Here is a 16,406-nt window from a genome sequence, read left to right on the forward strand (position 1 = left end):
TCCAAGAGAAGATTATATGAAACTTATGAATGACTTTTTCAAACCCATTGAGAGTGGTTTACTAGATGAAATAGAAAATACAGATTGTGAAGTGAAAGTAAACTTTAATCATGATATGGTTTAAAGGAAATACAAGGAAGTCACGAGTAATGTTGCTGTTTTTGAATGCAAATTGAAAGCCACTAAATTTAGGAAGCTGCATAGAGACGTTAATGATTTTAACAGCAAACAGATTTCTTTCTGGCCGAAAACCCAGCATTCCTTGGTAATGAATATGATATCTGATACTCCTGTTCAAGAAAACGTGCAGTCAGTTAGTGAACCAGAGATAGTAACTGCTTCAATTGATGTAACAAGTTATGAAGATTTTCCCACTTCACTACAGATGGTGGGAGACTCGATGTTCTGGGAATGCTCTGTAAGTCATGGCAGAACATGGAAGAACAGAGGAGGATGTCAAGCTTGGAACAAGACTGGAGCACAAATGAAGATGCACAGTATGTTGAAAGATCAAAGGACCTAGTTTATAGTATATCATCAGCTTTTTCTAAGCAGAGAACACAAGGTGCTAAATAAAGGGTGTTCTTTTATCTGCTCTTCGAACATTAATGTGAAGGACATTGTTACCCAGCTGAGACATTTTCAGAAGAATGCTAGTCTTAAATTTGTTTTAAAAATGTTGATAAATCTTGTAACATATTAAGAAAACTTATTTTGTTTCTAAAAATAATCCTTTGGTGGATGCGTTTCTTAAGACATGTGAACCTCAGTTATATGAGTATTTCATCAGAAAGGAAAGAATTCTCATTCTTTCCATAACATGACTCAAATGAGAAATACTGACACAAATTAAGAATAATAGAAATATAAAATTAAAGCCGCAGATAAAGGTGGTGCCATTGTTGTTAAGCATAGGAATTTTTATTTCAATAAAAATGAGTCAAAAGTTAAATGATGAAAGTGCACGTAAGAATTTCTCATCAAGAAATCAAGACTTTGATTTCTAAGGTTAAAACTGAATTGTATGGTATATTTATGGATAGGATCTTGACTCCAGATTTATTTGATTCATTGTATGTGCCATATCCTGTTCTATCTTTGATTTATATGCAAATCACATCATGCACACCCAACACAACTTAAATATGACAAACTGCAATGTTGACTCTGTTTCTGAAATCCTCAGCATATGCTGTATGCACCTCAAGGAAAAGAAGCTACTACTATCGATTCTGATGAATTCCGTAACAATACTGAAAAAAAAAATAAAAACGCAACCTGCAGTTAATGACCTGCAGCAGACAGCAGTGATACAAGCCATAAACAAGGATGTGGCTGTGCACTCTAGAAGGCGGGCAGCTAGAGTCAGAGCAAGGCTGCATCTATACCAGTTTGTCAGAGAAGCAGATAATGGACAGGTACTAGCCAGACAGACAACTGGTGCAGGCTGTCTGCAACATGTGTGCCCCCAACATGTCTGTCCGTACCCTCCAAGGAAACCCTATTCCCCTTGATATCAAAACGTGTGGGTGCACTTGCATCTGGGACATTCCAGAGACACGTAGGGGATGATGTGAGAGTGCCACAGACAGCTGCTTGCCATATCCTTTCAAAATTCCTGGCCAGCAGTGTGCAGCAATGTGGATGATGACATTCACTTTCCATTCACCCCCATGCAGTGACAAACTGTAATTCACAAGTTTTAGAGCATTGCAAACATCCCCCATGTACTCAGTGCAATAGATTGCACACACATACCTATAAATACACCAGTACATCTGGAAGCAATCTAATACATAAACAAAAAGGGCTGGCTATCCCTGAACTGCCAGGTTGTGTGTGCAGCAGATGGCAGCATAACAAATATCATGGTAACACACCCTGGAAGTATCCATGATGCTGCCATATGGAGGGAAAGTGGTCTGAGGGCCACATTCCAGAAAGCTGAAATACCTGAGGGAATACTACTGGGTAAGCACAGGAACCCAGCTGGGATGTAAGCTAAGGATATCACTCCCAACAATATCCATGCTGACCAAATGTGTTTTTATTCCCCACAACAGGTGACTGTGATTATCTACTTGAGCTGTGGCTAATGACCCCATACCATGAGCCATCCAACACTACAGAGGAGGGGTGTCATCAGTGTACTGAAAGCTAGGTTCAGATGTCTGTACACAACTGGGGTTGCACTGCAATACACACATGAGAAGGCAGCAAAGATGATAACTGTGTGTGTCATATTGCACAACATGCTAGATATAGCACATGGTAGTCTTCCACTTGCAGGTGTAGGTGAACTACCCCAAGAACCCCACATGTCTGAAAATGACATATCGCAGGTATCATAGGAGGAGCAGGAGGACATGTATGGCAAAAGGCGCAGGTGTAGGCAACATAAGGTGTGATCACAAGTGCAGGTCCAGGCAACATGGCAGCATCAGACCCACAACTATGAGTCATGACAAGGCACACATACAGTAGTACACAGATTAAACATTGACGTTCACATATTGCCCCACTCAACAGCATTGATTGTATCTAATGGCAATTACCCACTAAATGCACACAATGAGCTTCAAACATAACACCACAATTATAATATATAATGTTAAAAATGTATGCAAATCTGTCACAACAGGGATCATCAACTTAGGGCACAACTGCCACAGGTATGCATACAGACTCAGACTGTTGTATCAGCATATGGCAAATATTAAGGGACACACATCATTGCTACACTTTCCTATCTCTACACTATAATAAGCTAAAAACAAAAAACAACACAGAAAATAATGCAGACATTTTAATATTACAAACCAAATATATCACTCTAAAGTATGGATAAAGTAATATAATAAATGGAGTCAGTTACATTTAGTAAACTGTTGGACTCCCTCTAATGCAGTCTAGGGTGAGCACGCTGATTGTTCACACTGCAATCTGCTCTGCCAGTACCACATACAGAAACACTTAGCCCAGGTCACTCCCCAGAGGAGATTGATGGGGTGACACCACCATGCTGAGGTGAAGGAGCATGACTGTGACTTGACTGTCTGGTTGTGACTGGCAGGACCACTGTAGATGGGCCAGCATTGGAAGGGTGTGCATGTTGGAGCATAGACAATGATGGTCAATGGGCAAGGTTGATTATGCCAAGAGGTGGCCTGCCCCTCCTGTGTGGCAATTGGCTATGTACAGTCAGGGCAGGCAGAACCCCATTTGTACTACAGTACTGCTGTAGTACTGTTAAGGCCAGGGTTTCTACGGACTGTGCCACAGATAACATTCCTTTATTTTGAGAAGCCAGTGATGTCATTACCTCTCTGTATCTGTGCTCATGTCCTTCATGCGGCACACGCAACTGCTGTGCAACATGATCTGTGGCACGGGCAAGTGCACGGATGTCTGATCCATGACATTGCTGGGAACATTCATTTGCCTGTAGGAGTAGGCAGACACCCTCTGACACCTGGTCATGTACACCATCTGCATGTCTGCATCTACTGTGATGGCCAGTTTCAATGTGCTGTGGGGAATTATCAACATCATCAGCAGTCTCAGAATGGGTCTGTTGTTCACCAGGCTCCACCTTTTCACCATCCTATGTCCGCTCATTGTCAAAATGGCCAGACAAGTTTCTCTAAACATGTGAGGCTACATCTGCAATGACTGTCACCATCTTGTCCAGACTGCATTACCACATCAGTGTCCTGTGTGCCAGGAGCTATTCTACCATACTGAGACACATCAGATCCCACATCATGATTGCTGGACAGGCTAATAGAGGATACTGATAGTTACACATCAACAAGTGACCAAAAACACAGTGGGATACAGTGGAATTCCTCTGTACATATTTTTTTTTTTTTTTTGGATACAGACAGTTGATGTGCTAAAAGAAGGGACAGATGACACAGATCTTGACAATGTGCTTACAGCACATTCTGGATATCATTAAAGACATAGGATCATAAGACATTACTATGCTAAATGCCCCAGGGCCCTTACAAGCCTAGCCAAGCTCTACCTTTATTTTCACGGATTAGCACCTAATGCCTGTGTCCAAGAGGGATACAGGTGGAACTGCCAGGGTAAATTTATGGTTACCCATCCAATCATACAGATTGCATTTGAAGACGGCCAGTGAGGTGCCCTCTTTGACATAAAGTGGGAGTCTGTTCCAAAGGTATGGTAACCTCTGTGAGACAAATCTGTCCCTCCAGCAAGTTTGATTAATGTCAAACACCAAGTTAAGGTCTTTAGAATGAGTAACCTGTGTACCATTTAACTTGCAGATATGTAGTATTTCCAATAAAGCAGGGTCAGAGATTGTCTTATATGAAAGGCAGAGATCACCTATAAGTAGTTTGTGTGAAACAGTTTGTGGTCTGAACGTGTGGAAGAAGGTGCAACCCAATATGGCTGAGGTGCTCTTCACAGCCTTGAACCAGGTCTCTGTGACTGCACAAATGTCTGCATCTTCCAAGGTGAGGACTGCTTCCAGTGAGTGCAGTTTCATGTTAAGACTCCTAGAGTTTAGCAGTATAACCCTGAGGTTGTTTTTAGATGAAGTTTTTACGTCAGGAATTTTGTCCTTAAAACACTCCCTAAAAGGCACTACGGGAGGTGGCAGCCAAAATCCCAGGTCCCAAATATGACACACATATCTTATTGCAATGTTCCTGTGGGAGCCCATTTATGCAGATGATTATGTGAACAGCTTATGTCAGCATAAACAGCATGCATTCCTTTGCAATGGAAAATCTATAAAACACTCTCTGTGACAAATACTAATGTTACCTGCATGCTTTGCATGTTAAAATACTACATAAACTAACAATTAAACAATTTACAGAATGTGCCGGAAAACCTCAGGCTTTATAAGCAGGCCACAGGGATCATAGATCATTTGTATACTGAACCAGTATCCACATGACTTTTGTTAAGAACCATCAATGAAAAAATATCCATAACAGCAAAAGAACATAGTATTAACACTTTGGTTAAGATACATCATTGAAGAAATATCCATAACAGCAAAAGAGCATAGTACATACTGATAATGTTGGAATCCATGGGTTTCTATATTTACACCACAGAATGCACATAATTACCTGTGAGAAATATGGATGATATGTAAATCTGTCTTCAGGTGCTATTCACATTTCCTATGTAAATCTGTCCGTACAACTGCATATAGGAAATTACTGCATGGCCTTAATTAAAATGGCAGCAGCTATATGCATAAAGCTCAATCAAACATCACTCCAGTAAGTTACAACCTTTTCAATAAAAATACATCTAAACAGGTACCTATGAGAATGAATAAATTTAAAAGATGCAATACTCTCCAAAACAGATATGCTAGCAGGTGCCAAATTACCTCACCTACTTCTGACTCAGGTAACACTGAAAGAAAGAGCACCTAATGTGCACCATCTTTAAGTACCATTTGTGCCATACATAATTAACAAGAAACCCATGGCCACAGATAACCCCCAATTATCTCCCCGCAAAAGAGGGATCCCAAGCAGAAGCCACAGGTTTCTCCATATTCTGTGTTCATTCCTCGGATCCTCATGGATGTCTGCACAGTGTGATGTCCCTGCATAATCTCAAACCTTTTTTTTTTGATTGGTCTGTAAGCTGAGGTCAATCAGGTCTGCTTCAATGAAGCAAGGGACCTGACTGGCTGCAGCAGAAAACATCATAGAAGACTACAGGTTACATGCTTAGATAAGTCTTTGTGGTTGCTAATATTGTGTGTGTGTGTGTGTGTGTGTGTGTGTGTGTGTGTGTGTGTGTGTGTGTGTGTGTGTGTGTGTGTGTGTGTAAATGAAATAATGTTAGCACACTGTGAAACAGAAATGTATAATTTTGTAAGTATACGCACAATGTGGCTTGGTGTACATTGATGAAAATAGATGAATCAGAATAGGAAGAGAACTGGATGGAAATAAGAAAGAAATATCAAGTGAATTATATGTCCTTTACCACTGAAAACATGATAGCAAGGAAATAACTGCACATCACTATGTAAGCAAACTGCAATTTGCCAAATATTGCATTCGTGTTCAGCACTAGTGTTTTGTACAGCTGAAAAAATGAAAACAGAAAGCACAGGTTCTTCTTGCTGGTTTAAATTTAAGGAGTATTACTGCTATGACCCAAAGTTCCACCATTTCTTCTGGCTGCAGCCCCAACATTAACCACTGTGTTTTCACTGGGCAGTGCTTATCCATCTTCATAGCTGGCGTTAGGCACCCACAGAACCCGTGGCCGTGGGTAGCCCCCTGATTATCTCCCCACAAATGAGGGCCTCCAAGCAGTAGCCATGGATTTCTTGGTCTTCTCTGTTCGTTCCTCATAACCTCGTGGATGTCTGCACAGCGTGATGTCACTGCACGATCGCAAACCCTTTTTTTTTTTTTTTTTTTGAGTGGTCTGTAAGGTGCAGTCAATCAGGTCCACTTCAATGAAGCAAGGGAATTGATTGGCTGCAGCAGAAAACATCACAGAAGACTACAAGTTGACTGCAATCGCAAATCTTTAGGTTTTATGTTTGGATATGTCTATGTGGTTTCTAATAGTGTGTGTGTGTGTGTGTGTGTGTGTGTGTGTGTGTGTGTGTGTGTGTGTGTGTGTGTGTGTGTGTGTGTGTGTGTGTGTAAATGAAATAATGTTATTGACCTGTCTAAAGCATTTGACATGGTTAACCACCACCTGCTTATAGACACACTCAAAAACCTGTCATTGGACACCCATACTATACAGTGGTTCCATAATAGGCAACAGGCTGTACTATGGGAAAATACTTTATCTTCCCACCTCCCAGTTGCTCTAGGGGTCCCGCAAGGATCTATATTAGGCCCATTACTCTTCTCCATCTTTACAAATGACCTTCATTCTGTAATTCCACAAGCTGACTGTATACAATACGCTGACAACTCCACACTCATATGCTCTGCTACTTCTCAATCAAAACTTCAGTCACCAACCCAAAAGACCTTTAGTACAGTTGAAAACTGGCTCCTACAAAGACGTCTTATCCTTAACCCCAAAAAAAACTAAAATGCTACTATTTACCCCCACCCGCAGAACCTCCCCACTTAACTTTACTATTACTTCAAATAACGGAACTATAATATCTCCTGAACCAACCACCAAACTACTTGGAGTACTAATAGATAATAACTTGTCTTTTGAACCTCACATTAATAACACCATTAAAAACAGTAAATAAGAAACTAGGTTCCCTCTATAGAATCAAACCCTTTCTAACACCTCCAGCCAGGGTTACTATTGCTCGCACCCACCTCATCTCTACCCTGCTCTATGCCTCCCCTATCTATACCAAAATATGTAGAAGTAATCTGAGTAAACTTTCATCCTCCTACAACAATATTGCCAGATTTGCAGCTGGGTCCTCCTATAGAACTCATCACTGTATCAATCTGAATCAGCTAAGATGGTTAAAGCTGCCAAATCTAATACTTTTTAATCAACTTATAGTAGCCCATAAGATCCTGTATTTACCTCAAAATACAACCATATTTACATTCCTAGTCATCTCCTATAACAATCTCAAGACCTTACGCTCATCTAATAAACTACTTGTACAAATATCAAAATCCAACAACTCAGCTGCTGACACCTTGTTCTCCAATACAGTAGGTAAAGCCTGGAACATCCTCCCAAGCCAGCTAACCTCAATATCCTCTGTCAGCTTATTTAAAAGCAAGCTTAAACCCTACCTTAAATCACACTGGCTATGCCCCTGCGTTAACCCAGACTAAGCACCTGACCATTAACTAGACTCCCACAATTCCTAGCCTCCCATGATCATGATCTTGTGTTGTCTCACTAATTATTAGTGAGCTTAACCTTCCTTAGGATTTTTTCTCATGTAAATATGTATATACTGTGGAATGATCAAACACCTTCATATAGTATCACAACCTAGGTGATAATGAACACTATAAATCCATCCTTGTATGCTGCTCTTCTATATTCTATCTATTGATCTCTAGTGTTTTACTTTCTTAGGTTTATGTGTGACTTAAGTACCTACTAATATAAACTACTAGTTGTATCTAGTTTAGTCTTAGATTTCGTTTTCTTTCCCTAATAGAATACATAATATAAAATCCTAGGCTTGTAATACGTTATAAAGATTTGTAATACACCATTTCTAATGCAAATATCTTAGTCTTGTTCATCTATTCTTAGATAAAGTTTTCTTTCCCTACTGAAATATAAAATATATAATCTTAGGCTTGTATTATTTTTTAAACTTCTTATGTACCAAATTCTACTGTTAATGTCTTTGTCTTGACCTTTTATGTTGTTGTAATTTGTGGAGCTTTTCTCCCTGGGCCTCCACTGAAAATGAACATATATCCAGCTGTCTAGCCCGGTCAACAAATGTAAAATAAAATAAAATAAAATAAATAAATGTTAGCACACTGTGAAACAGAAATGTACAATTTTGTAAGTATATACACAATGTGGCTTCTTCAGACTAAATAAGGAGCTGTTGTTACAGTTTTAACCTTTTTCTTTTCAAATACATAACAAATTCCTCTCTGTCATTTAGTCCCGGTGGGAAGCAGGCATTGAATCTAACTTGCCACAAGTACATTAACAACAGCTCCTTATTTAGTTTAAAATTTATTATTTTGTAGTATTTTTAGAAGATTTTAGATTGTGTTGGTGATAATATATTTGATTTTTGAAGTCTAAAAGAATGTATTTAACAAAGTGAATGTGATTTTAAAAACAAAGTGCATAGTGCAATACCAATCATGTGATTAATAAAACCATGTGATGTGGGTGATTTAAAAATGGAGTATTGTGAAAATAACCTCATTCTGAAGAAGTCTTTGTAATGTTAAGATGAAAGCGCTAACTGGAGATTATTTTATTGTGTTATTGCTTGATTAAAGTGTGGTAGCCCAAGAAGACACTGCAATTTTTATTTTTATCAGTTGATTTGTGGATAGCTGCTTTTGGTGGATAATAAGGGAGGGGTACAGAGAAGTAATAACCTCCTTTTTTGGATGCAATCCCTTTACTTATGAATTGAACCAAGTAAAAGGCTTTTCTTACCACTGCTGCCACATGATGGTCGAACGTGAGATTGTTGTCAACCTGAGTACCCAGGTCTCTCACCACAGGCTGTGTGCTTAGGGGGTTGCTGTTGATGTGGTAATCAGTAGGGGCCATGTTTTTGTCAAATGGTATGATAATACTTTTTTTTTTGCATTTAACTTAAGGCCATGACTTTGGCACCAGTTAACATCAACCGGGGAGTCAATGACAACACCCAACTTACAGTCATCCACAAACTTTGTCAGCCACAAGCCTTTTGTCTTTGCTTGGAACTCTGAGAAGTATATGCCAAACAGTAGGTGTCTCAGGACAGATCCCTGGGGAACACCACTAGTGACAGGTCTGCTGTTGGAGGTGGCAGCACCTAATTTGACCTTGTGGGTCCTATCTGTGAGCCAGTTGGCCACCCATCTGACTAGATAGGGATTAACACCAAGTTGTGTTAGCTTTTCGATGATGCCCAAGTGGAGGATTGTCAAAGGCCTTGGCCAGGTCAAGGTAAGCTGTATGTACTGACTTTCCCTCATCCAGGGCATCGGTGACAGTCTCAAAGAAGTCAACTAGGTTCAATAGGCAAGATCTGCCCCTGACAAATCCAAATTAGGTGGGGTTGAGTGCTTGGAGATTGCCTATGTCCTTGTTTATGAGTTCCATATAATACGTTCCATGACTTTACATATCAGACTTGTCAAGCTGATGGCGCGATAGTTTCCAGGGTCAGTAGTGGCACCACCTTTGTGCAAAGGGATGAGAATGGCAGTTCTCCACTATGCTGGAATGAAGCCTGTAGTTAGGCTGTGGTTGAATAGGGTGCTCAATGGTGAAGCTAGTTCTTGCTGGAGATGGTGCAGAATACAGCCTGGGATACTATCAGGTCCCATGGAAGCTGTGTTTTTTGCCTTGGATAGGGCCTTCAACACTTGATCTACAGAGATGTGAGGTGTAGGACAAGTATTGGGGATGTCGACTGGGCCTTTGGGGGGGGCAATAAGGGGGTGAAGTTTGCACTGAACCTATCAGCCAGCATGTGGGCTAAGTCAGCAGGATCAGTGTAAGTGGTACCATTAAGTACTAGTTCAGAACAAACTTGGGCTTTGCCATGGAGGTTCCTAACGTAACTGAAGAGGGAATAGAAGGACTTGTGGTTTCCCTTTGCTTTGCAGGCTAGTTTCAACTCATAATTGGCTTTGGAGCTTTTCACTAGTGACCTAATTTGCTTGTTGAGGCAGAGGAGGGGGGTTTTCCGATTTGGAATTTGTTCCTTTTTACCCTTGGACAGCAGTTTCTTCCTTTTGTTCTAAAGCCTGTTGATTGAGGATGTCCACCAGACAGGTTTGTGTTTCCTTGAGGAGCAGATTTTAGTTCTGCTGGGTATGGCTGAGTCCATGCAGTTGTGCAGGTGCTTGTATACTGCACTGGCATACTGTTCAGCATTGTCTGAGGGGGCAGTGGTGTGAAGCTGCTGATATCCTCCCTTAGGAGGTTGTAGTCAGCTGTTGAGAAGTTTTTTAGCCTGCATTTGGTTGGGGAGGGGTTGGGTGGGATAGAAACTTTGAATGAGACAGACCAATGATCTAATCTCACCAGGAAAGAACATACTCTGGGAGTGGTGCAGTGGTCACCCATGTTGGTGCGAACCAAGTCCAGTATGTTATCTCCCCTTGTGGGGGATAAGACCAGCTGATCTAGTGTATTACAATTGATGAAGTCAAGGAACTGTTGGCTGAGAAATTAGTGCAGGAATACTTTACCCAGTCTATGGTGGGGTAGTTGAAGTCAACAAGGATCAGGGTGTTAGGGAGTACCTTGATGGAGTCAAGAAGGTCCAGGTAGGAGGTATGGGAGTCCTGAGACATGGAGGGGGGTCTATAGCTGGCTATAACTTGGATGGGTGTCTTGCCAACTGTCAATTGCACCTGGAGTAATTCCAGTGCCTCATGTTGGTAAACCAGTCTGGAGGTGTGCCTGTCCTTAATGAAGATAAAGACACGACCACCCTTAGTCTTTCTGACCTCATTTTGTGGTCAGAAAGTGTGGAATGATGTATAGCCTGGTAAGGCAAGGGTGCTCTCTGGAGCCCTGATCCAAGTTTCCGTGACTGCATCGACATCTTTCAGTGTGAGGAGAGCCTCTAGTGAGTGTATTTTCAGATTAAGGCTCCTAGCATTGAGCATCATGACCTTCAATTTGCTTTTTGACAGATCTTTTATGTTGGAAGATTTGTCTTTGTGATATGGCCTAAAAAAGGCACAATGGGGGTGGCAAGAGCTTTGGCCAAGATCTGGAACCCCAGGGGTGACAGGTGTAGGCCACCTATGGCAAGGCATCATAGCCTGTCAACCATGTCATCCCAGGCAGACAGATACTGGATCCCCTTAGAAAGACACCAGAAACTAAGCCAATTGTTGGAGTCAAACATTTTTTGTTGGTATTGTAATATCATTCTTGGTGAAGGTAGGATGCTGTTTAGGGCTAGGGTCATACCTGCCTGGAGCACATACTCTGAGACTTCAATCATGTTTCTCTTCATATAAGTCCAGGGAGGTACAGTGCATCTCAAATCATTCACACCAACATGGACAATGACAGAGTCATACTTATACCTGTTGTGGAGAGACTTGAGTGTGTGTGTGATGTGACAGATTCTAGTGCCTGAAAAATAGCTGACTGTGAATTTCTCCTTGTTGAGCCTGGTGAGGGGGACATCGGTGTGTCTCACTATCAAGTTGCCAATGACTAGTATGTTTGGTTTATTGTTATGCCTTATAGGCTGCGTTGGTTTATTATTTTGCTTAATGGGCTGTGTTAGTGAGACACTGGTGCACTGACTATTGTGTGTGATGTGATTGGTGTTGTGTGTGGAATGTTTGTGAGTGTGTTTTGGGGGTCTCTGTTGTTTAGGTAAGTTTTTGTTGAGGACCCCTGCATAGGTGGGTGTGTGGCTCTGTGATGTGGGTGATGCGGTGCTTGTACTGGCAATCTCTTCCTTGTCAGGAGTACTAACTGTGGTGTGAGAGAGCATGGATTCCAGGTTGATGTAGATGCATCTCTCGCAAGTAGAAGAATTATGTGCTAGGAGAAGGGGACTGTCCGTCAACATGAGGCAGTTGCTACACTATCTCAGTATGCCCATGTTGACCAGGTTGGCAGGAGAAACTGATGGGAATTGTCCAGAGATAGTGCTCTGAGTACTTGGCGGACTTATGGAGAACTGGGTTTTATATGGGTTTGTCTGCAAAAACCCTAAATGTAAAATAAATGGCCTGAAGCACAAGTGCTACAACCAAAATTAAGATGCTCAGAATATTAATCAGGCTAACAAGGAGTAATAAGTGCTACTAACAAGCAATAATAAGTGCAGAATAAGAGCACATGAACACTTAAGAGCACACAGAATAGCAAATTAAGGTAATAAGGCAGAAGACAGTTAAGTAAGAGCAGCTGAAAAAAGTATAAATATTTTTTTTTTTGTGAAGAGGGAGGGAACAGAGCAAATTAAGAGACTATAGGGGTTGTCCTTTCCAAGTGCTCTCTCTGTACACAGCAGAGGAGATGGGACTGGTAGGAGTGTCTGAAATAAAAATATGATCTCACTGTACTCAGTTGAGTGAGCAAATGAGATGGGCCCAGGAGGAGTGTTTTAAATAAAATCAAGCATGTAGTGCAAATCCAACCATGTAGTGTATTGTCTTGGATAAAATCACAGACTTAATGATCTGGTTAATAAGATGTACCACATCATTATTAATTTTATTTAAAGTACATGCACTCTGTAGTGGCAATTGTTTTGCCATGTAATACAGAATAGAATATTACTGTTGTAGTAGAGTACTGTGGTGAGTACATCTGCACATGTATCCTTCACATACTCCATTGACATTCAATGACCACTTATTGAATATACGGAGGCAATGCTGTTTATAGCATCACTCATGATGTACTTTTATGTGCATATCTTGATTATGGTACTTAGCAGTCTTTTTGAGCAGGTTACTTGCTTGTGGTTATGCGTTGGTATTTCAAATACACTGATTTGCATGAATGCACATAATGTACATATGGAATGCCTTAATATGACTGACACACAACCTGCCTTGCAATACTTACCTAGGGATGTGCACTTATTCCATTTTGTTGTAATGTACTTGTTTACACATGCCTGTCCTTTGATCAGTCTTACATATGTGCTGTGATATTTATATCAATGACAGTGAGTGCACCACCTGTTGTATTATGTTGGCATGGCAGTATATAAAGGTATGTGATATTCACATCTGCTTTGCTGGTTAACTGTTACACATATCAGTGTTGTCTGTGTCATTTGCACACAAACATGTTTATAGCCATCTCCAATGCACTATTCACATCTGTCAGACATTGGCCATTTGCTTTAATCTACCTTCTGAGAACTTGCAGTCCATCTTATGTTGGGGACACATGCATGTGCAATGTATCTTCTTAGCTATGGTTCTCCTGCTTAATTCTGTGCCAGCTTTCTCTTGCTAGCATTTCTTTACTGATGTGGGTTTATATTGTCCATCTCTCTTCCCCTTTATAGCTTTGGCCTGTATGTTTCATGTATAGATGGTACTGTATATGTATATGTGTATGTTCACCTTCCTGTAATGTATAACCTTTGTAATGTATGTTTATTGTTACAATATGATCTTGTGCCACCAAGTTGGCTACCATACATATGCAGGGCATATGAACACAAGGTGGTGGCAATTGAGTAGATTTCAATTGTGTTTACAACTGATTTGTGTGTTGTGCATTACCAAGGCATCAGTGCTATTCCTGCCTATGCACAGTCTTCCATTCCTTAGCTTTTATTATTTATATATATATATATATATATATATATATATATATATATATATATATATATATATATATATATATATATATATATATATATATCAATCATTATTGACTTCATATTCCATGTAATTGGTGTATGTGTGTGTGTGTGTGTGTGTGTGTGTGTGTGTGTGTGTGTGTGTGTGTGTGTGTGTGTGTGTGTGTGTGTGTGAGATGAGCCATCTGTGTTGCCTTTGGCATGGGCTGTGCTCTCTGATATATCGATCCCATTTCTCCTGTATTAGTGGTATGTGTACTTATTAGTTTATTGCATGACCACATTACTCCTACTGCAGTATGGCTGTTTGGCACTGTGCTTAGTTGTTTACCTAAGACATGAAGGGTTGGAGGTTCCTGTCTGCTCCTGCATTTCCTTGCCTTCATTTAGTCATCCTTGTTGTTGCACTACTGACAGCCTAGTGGATGATGGCCATACCTCTGAATTGTCCAGATTTTCGCAAAATGTCCAGATTTTTGCCTCGTATTTTTGGTTTGTTCCTCATAAAATTGTGGTTTTCTGGTAAATCAGTGAGGATTTAATACAGTAAATAATGACAAACATTTGAATTTCTGGCTTCATGTACGTACTTCAGAAAATGCATGGTAACATAGATCCTTTTTATTCTAGCATCAATCTAAGTTTCTAAGAGCAATGGAAATCGATAAAAAGGTATATGCAATGGCCCAAAGGTCCAAATCGAGATGAAAAACAGCAATGTATAGCAAATAGGACAGGACCACCACGATAATTATAAAATATAAATTTAATGTTCTAAAACACAAAGATGAGCGCTTTCGCATACCAACATGCACGCTTCTTCGGATCTTACAAGAACAATCCATCTCATAACCTTATATACTCTCATCATATAGACATTAAGAACCGTTAAAAACAATCATTCAATTAATCTCTATAATCCAATTTAATAAAACAGTTAATTAATTAGTTGTCGATTTAAAAATATATACTTATGGCAGAACCATCTGTTATATCATAACACATACTAAAACTCTATCTAATCACTCTATATTTATAAATATAGAATATGTTATATCAAATATACTATAAATAAATCACAAACATAAAGAAAACAAGATAAAGCTAGGTAAATAAATGATAATAATACTTGAAATATATACATATATATCTAAAAATAAAAATTATAAATTATAAATTATAAATTACTTTCTTCCTTCATATAGGGGAAATGTATATATATATATATATATATATATATATATATATATATATATATATATGTATATAATTTTCATAACCTATTCTAAGTTCATTTAAGTGATCGTGCTTCTAATACTGGTTTTATACTCACAAAATTATTTAAACCAGAATGCATATGTGCACGCAATTTAAATATCCAACGTAACTCTGTCAGTTCAAGATAGCTCGTTTTATCACCTCCCCTTTTATTTTCAGTTACCAATTGTAGCACTCTAAAACTAAAATGATGATCTCTCTCTATAGCTATATGTTTTGCAAGTGCATTTTGTTGATTAGATCGTTTTATATCATATACATGATTGTATATTCTATCTTTTAGTCTCCTTGATGTCATGCCCACGTAAAAACAAGGACAAGAAGTACATGTTGCAGGATATATCAAATTACTATCATTACATGTAGCATAAAATTTAGATAAAAACTTATAATCTAGGACAGGGTGACAGAATAATTGTGTATCTGTTATTTCTTTACACATGTTACATCGACCACAAGTGAACGTGCAAAAATCTAGCTTTTTCTTATACTCTTTCTTCTTAATATTAGTGTTGTGATCTATACATAAAAGTCTCTTAAGGTTCTCACTATTACTATACCTAAATCTAGGGAATTCCCCTATGATATCCAATATAGTAGAATCCGCTGTAAGAACATGCCAGTTCTTTTTAATTATATCAACTATACTTCTATTATCATTCATATATCTAGTAGTAAAAACTATATTAGTGTTCCTATTATATCTATCATGGTAGCTACCAGTCATTTGTAACTTCTTCTCTGTCTTGTTAGTATCAATAAAAACAGTTTATTTTATTCTTTCAAGCAAGGATCTATTATATCCCCTTTCCAAAAATAGACTTTCCATATAGTTCATCTGTTTATTTAACTCTATGGCATCTCTACAAATTCTCTTAAGTCTATAATATTGACTCAACGATATTATTTCTAAGAGCAATATTTAAAATGTGTTCCTATTTTTGGGCCTTTGTCCTCCATTATTTCTGGCTTTGTCTGGATTTCATGTGCTAAGAGGGTGAGCGGTATGATGATAGTGTTTGATGTCCATTGTGCACTGCATTGACAGTACTCTCTATTTTGTCTTCTCTGACACACACACCATCGGTCATACTCTTTTGGTATAACTGTCACAAAGTTTGCAACAACTCAACACTGCTTTATGCATTGTCATATG

The sequence above is a fragment of the Protopterus annectens genome, chromosome 10.part0, assembly GCF_019279795.1.
Source record: "Protopterus annectens isolate FY-2018-M chromosome 10.part0, PAN1.0, whole genome shotgun sequence".
Classification (NCBI taxonomy): domain Eukaryota; kingdom Metazoa; phylum Chordata; order Ceratodontiformes; family Protopteridae; genus Protopterus; species Protopterus annectens.